This window comes from Octodon degus, unplaced genomic scaffold, assembly GCF_000260255.1.
Source record: "Octodon degus isolate 3935 unplaced genomic scaffold, OctDeg1.0 scaffold00001, whole genome shotgun sequence".
Lineage (NCBI taxonomy): Eukaryota > Metazoa > Chordata > Mammalia > Rodentia > Octodontidae > Octodon > Octodon degus.
The window spans coordinates 17,266,107-17,272,635 of record NW_004524577.1 but is presented as its reverse complement, the minus strand read 5'-3'; positions in this window follow the sequence as shown (position 1 = coordinate 17,272,635).

Here is a 6,529-nt window from a genome sequence, read left to right as displayed (position 1 = left end):
AAAAAATGAACAGTGAAAAAGTAATATCAGGAGCTTAGGCTATGTTAAAAGTAATAGAACAATAAAATTATTTAGTTCACCAAAACTAAAACACAAAGGATACATACAAAGATACAAAACTCAAACTGAACAATGGACAAATGGAAAGCAAACACAAAATTGTGGTAAGTTCAATAATAGTAATAATTAAATTAGCTGTCTCTGAACTGAAAGTATATAATTAATATACAAAGTATTCAACCACCTGAATAGAGACCCAAAATTTTTTAATTAGTATATGAGAAATGCAAATAAATATAAAGACATGGGTAAGTTATTTAAAAATTAAAGGTGTTCAAAACAAAGCATGAAGCCTGATGAACCTACTTTGATATCAAAACAAACAGATCACAAGCAGAGATATATTATGACTCTCATAACAATAAGGATAAAGAATTACTCAGGATTGTAACCTACACAGTGAGGAGCAATCCAACATTTACTACCACAGGCCTACAATCATGCAAAATAATAATACATTAGTGGTTCAAGATTTTATGTTAGTTGCTTTGTTATTCAGTACAGATCACTGAGATAAAAATTAATGCCTAAAGCTGAGATTCTTTTGTACTCGATACTTAATGTACATGATCTTGGAGTTTGTTTAGAAACAGCTTTGAGAATGGTGTGGAAATGTTAATGATGTCTTGTAAAACAGTGGGGAAATTATGACTGGTGTCTTTAAAATTGGGAACCAAGTTGTATTTTGACCACATACCAGCAAAATGATTCCTTGTGTCAGTGTGGGTCACAGAAAAGGTACACACCAACATTATTGTAATTTCAGAGCAAAATTTTGAAAGTACCAAATAGCTTTATTCCCTGCTCGTAATAAAAGAAGGAAGGCATGAGCTAAAGATAAGGTAGTTCTCAGCCAAAATTTAGAAAATGACATTTATAACTCAGGGTTAATGTGTTGGAAAATAAATATAATTCTTATTTTTAGACATCCAGCTGGTAAAACATTTTAAAATAGCCTCGCAGCCATGATCAAATCCAGGACCTTACTACTACAGCTGGGCCTCAGGGCCAGAAGGAACTACAGGTTTTATGTCCTTTGTTAAGAGTATATTGAGATTTATTGAAGGGGTATGTAGGCCCCCAGGTAGACAGAAATGATTCTAAACTCTCTGGGACAGAGCCCAACTCTTACCCCAGGGCACAGAGGACATAGTTTAGAAATCCATGTGTCTGAGTTGCAAAAAGCTGAGGAAATCATTTAGCTATAACATGAGCTATTACTTGTGACTTACAAGGCAGGGATTGCTGGAGGGTGGTAGGCCAGGCTCTGCTATGTGGATCCTTCTCTTCCTCTCTTGTACTTATACTTGCTGCTCTCAATATTCTTGTCTCTGCTGTGTGTGTTGAAATGTGAGTGACCACATGACTTATCTTTAAACATATTTCTCTTGACCAAGGAAACTTCAATTAACTCAAATCAGAAATTACAGTCAAGTAACCTCACCTACATCTGAATTTCATTCATAATTTTAAGCTAACTCCAAGCTGATGAGATGTGGTTGGGTTTTCTGAGACATCCTCGGTCCATATCATTCTCCATACGATTAACTCAAACTAAGTATATATTTTAGAGCAGTGATTCTAAACTAGAGCTGAGGCATCCTCTGTAGTACATTGGCCAAAATCTAGAGACTTTTCAGCTGTTATGATAGGAATAAAAGAGGGCTGGTAGGAGGTGTACAATACGTTGAATTAGGCCACAGACTCTTGCTTTGACATATACACATCAAGATTTAGTTATGACAAATTGCCGTTGCTATCAATGTGGGTGCACATATATCTGTGTCGTCCCACCTTTTCAGTTCTTCTTGGACGATATCAGGAAGGGGGATAGCTTAAAACAGTTGCAAAATATTTAGGATTACTGTTTTAAAAGCTAGAACATGTCTGCAGAAAACTATGAGTGTTGAGAGAAATAAAAGATGGTATATAACAGTAGAAAAAAAGGAACACTTTTTATGTTTGAATCATGAATATAGTTAGGATCATTTGTTGTTTGAACAAAATCTGTACTATAAAAATTGCAAGTGTTTTTTGAAAATAAAGTAGCAACTTGAATTAACATACAGATTTTTAAGAATCTGTAATAGATAAAATATCTATTGGAATAAAATGTTTGAAGGCCAGCCAGATAGCTCAGCAAACTAAACACCTGCTTAGGCAGAGTGCAGTGGCCAGGATTTAATCCCTGGGCCTACGGTGCTGGCTTTGCCCCCAGGGCACCCTGAGATGGCAATTAAGACTGAGCATGGTGGCACGTGCCTGTAATCCCAGCACTTGGGAGGCTGAAAACAGGAAGATCACTATAAGTCTTATCTATTTAGTGAGACCCCATAGATCCTATAGACCCTGTACCAAATGCATTAAAAAAAGAAGCAAAACGTTTGAAGGAGTATACCTTTTGACTTCATACCAATGTCAAAAATGCTTGCTATTGGCAAAAAAGGTAGCTTAATTAATGAAAGTGCAGCATTTCAGAAAACCAATTATTATTACAGAATTAATATACTTCAGAAAAATATACAAAGAAATAACACAGGGAAATGGAAATATTTTCAAGAAATGATAATGGAGTACATGGATATTTATATGACCTTGATTTCATATGAATCACACACAGCATTTACTTTACCTGTTCATTGATTGTAACATAGAAAGCTAAAAGCATAAAGTTTTCAGGGGACAATGTGGAAGAAGGTCTTTGTAACCTAAGAGGAGGTATGATCTAAGACAGGGTTCCTTATTTCTCAAAAAGGTAGAGAAAGCATTAACAAGCAAAACAGGACAAGGCAGATTAATCAAAGTAAACATGTTTCCTCACCAGTGACACAGAATAAAAAGTAGAAAGCATGAAAGATACTGTGCACAGGTATCTACTTAAGCGTGTTACAGCAGAATGTAGAGTACCTGTAATTTAATAGTAATATGACACTGAAAATAATATGCCAATAATGATAAGAAAATTCAAAAGAAAGATAGGTGACTTTTAAGAAGTTGTTGTCAAAATAATACACAATATAACAATTGTTAATTTTCTATTCTTGATTTGAAATTCTGTACCATTACGATTTGTATTGTTTTATATTGCTTTGCTCTGTCTTCATTCTTGTTATCTGTCTTTCCTCTTTAAAATTAAAAAAAAAAAAAAATCATCAATTATCCTCAGGCAAATGAGAAAAAAGTTCAAAAGTTGAAACTTTGCCAGGAGTGTAATATTTTTTAAAAACTTGAAAATGAAGTAAACGGCATTTTTATTTATTGTTGGCAGAAAAATACAACTGTTAGTGGAGAATAGAGGAGGAACATTTTGGAGAAACACTTTAGAATCTACTTTAATGGGCCTGCTGTGCTGGCCCCACCCCCAGGACTTGCTGAGATGGCCATTGAGACTGGGAGTGGTGGTGCATGCCTGTAATCCCAGCTCTTTGGGAGGCTGAACAGAGAGGAGAATCACTAGGCATCTGATCTATGTAGTGAGACCTTGGAGACCCTGGATACCCTTACTAAAAAAATACAAAAAAAAATCTACTTTAAATACTAAACATGCACTTATTTTAAGAATAATAATTGACTCCCAGGTATACATATAAGCATTTTGCAGAAAATTATAACAACATGATTCACTATAAATCAACTTAAGAAAGAAACCAAATGTCTCTAAGCAAATAGTGATGTCGATGCATAGAGGATCAACACTGGGGTGCTTAATCTTGTTGGCAGCAGGACTGGATTGCTAGATTCCTGGAAAGAAAATTGGTTGTTAAAGGTACTAACTTCATGCATGGATTATCAGTGAGGAGTCCATAACAGAATGGACTACTAGGTGGTGGGAACAACTAGGAGAAAGTGTTTCAGATCCTCCAGGACCGCATCTGGTAGCCAGCACATGCTCCTGCGTTCCTCTCCTGCTCTCTCCAGATGCCATAACCAAGCAGCTTTGCTCTCTCTCTACCTTCCCCTAACCCATTTCTGCCAAGTGTTCAATGAACTCTTTGACAGTGTGAGCCAAAATCAACCTCCAGTGTCTGGGAAATGTAAACTGTGTGCGTTCTTGTAAAATTCCTGAGATTGTGATAAATCAATCTATGGTTGCTATGGAAACTTGAAACTGTATAACCTGAAAATAATCCGGCACCAATATTTTATCTTTCTTGACTCAGCATCAGGGTGTCAGTTGCTGGCTTTTTAAACCAAGTTTCTTTGTTCCTATGCTTGTGGTCTTCAGCATCTCTGGAGGAACAGGCTCCCTCCTCCAGGGCTGCTGAGATACACTTGTAGCAGCAGAGACAGCAGAGCTCCTGGTGGGTCAGAGAACTGGAGCACTGAGTTGTTGTTCAAGCCATAAAGCTAGAAGCCACTGAACAAAAAGAATCAAGGATGCGGAAGCAGTCCAAGGTGGAATCCTGGATCTCATTGGAGGGCACCCAGTGGGAGTCTGCATCGGAGGCAGAGGAAACCACCGTGCAGACCTGAGACTCTTGTCCTAGGGTGTAGCACTAAGGCTGTGCCTGTCAGGATGCTGTAGTATATCAAAGCAGGCCTGTTTCCTGCTTTTCCACTTCATATTCCATCCACTCTGCAGATCTATGGGTTGGTACCACCCACAGCAAGAACAGACATCGCCCAGCTTACTGGCCTTCCTGTTAGTCACTTTTACCCAGAATCTTGATTCACTGACCTGCTAGGAGTTTCTTAATGCATTCGTAGTGGCACGGCATGATTGCTTGTCGTCCGTGAGTCTGCAGCCCTAGATGTGTCGGTACAAAACTGAAGTGAGTGTGTATCACATGTCAGTTGTACACAGCATTGTCCCGGAAGTTGCCATGCAGAGTACATGACCTGCTCCACAGAACCTAAGAAGCAATTGGTAGCAGACACCACCTGCCCTGAAGTGTTTTCAGCCAACGGAAGGGACTTTTGTACACATGAATATCTCCACATAAACATTTATTTTGTGCATTTGCCATTTTAATTCAGTCCATCAAAACATGGCAACAAATAATGTGCTTTCATTAACAGATCAACAAATAAAACACTTTAATCCATACTATGGTTTGTAATTCTGGAATTAAAAAGACCAAATTATTAATGGAATACTGATAAATCTGAACACGCTTTTGTTACATGAAATAGAGTCCATGTATAAACCATCACCCATTATATGATTTTCTTCCTGGACATTCAGGGGAAAGCAGAATTACATTTCAGGACAGAAAGACCAGTGGTTACTAAAAAGTCCAGAATGTGATTGTTTTCAGTGGAACATTGCTGAGAACTTTCAGGGCAATATAATCATTTTGTGCAGTACCAAAGCGGTAGGTAATCAATGAGGCTCACAGAAAAGTGAGTTTTGCACAACTTCTAGACAAAATCACCCCTGGTTAGACACCAGAGTCACAAAATACAGACTATCATAAGTAAATGCAATATCCCTGGAAATGTGTGATATAACCACAGTAAATAAAGAAGAAAAAAATATATATTACTGTGAAATATAGTTTTGATTGGTTGTGGTAGGATACTGTTTAAAATTACACAAAAACATACAGCATTGTGGTTCTCACAGAGGCCAGTGTTGCAAATTCTAAAACTACTTTATGGATGTAACAGAATTGGGAAAAACTGAGTAAATAATCTGTAGACAATAAAATCAAGCTGCTTTTCATCGGAAACATAATAGGCCAGGAAGAAAGGCTTTCACACAATACTCACTGATGGCTTTGATGTGTGAGGTGGCAGTCTTCGCTGGAATGGCACCATTGCCCTCTCACCTTTTATGCCTCTTAACTATGTGGGCCCCTTTACTTTTCATTTTCCTTGGAGAATGCCAAGAGTGGAGTTTCCACCCACAGAATTCCAAAGTGCTTGGATTAAGTCATATTTCCCTGTTCTCTTCCTTATCAAGCCAACAATATTAAGATATGTATTAACAATCCTAAAAGTGCTTTTCTAAATCAAATCATGTTACAAAGTTCATCCAAAGGGGCTGGTGAGATAGCTCAGTGGTCTAAAGTGCATGCTTAGGCAAGTTTAGGCAGACTCAGGGGACTGAGGTTCAATCCCTGGCACCACAAGCTGCAATAGCCCTGCCCTCAGGGTGGGCTGAGCTGGACCAAAAAAATAAAATAAAATCCTTCCAAAGGCTATATGAAGTGAATAAAGGTTTTCATTTAAAAAAAATATCTACATAGAAAGAGATTGAAATATGATGTACTCATCCTGAAAAAGCAGTAGAGATACTGACTCTGGACTAGTTACAAAACCGCAAGGGCTTGCTATCCTGTGTTCCAGACCATTAATCTATCTGGGACTTTTTGTGCATGGACAGATTTGTAAAGTACATCCAGTGTATGAGGGACCCTGCGGGCTCATGGTCCCAGATTAGTGTGGAAAGGTCACTTCCCTGCTTTTTCACAACAACCCTTGTATTGTGACCTTGTTTATTCTATGCAAAGAATCATAAAATATA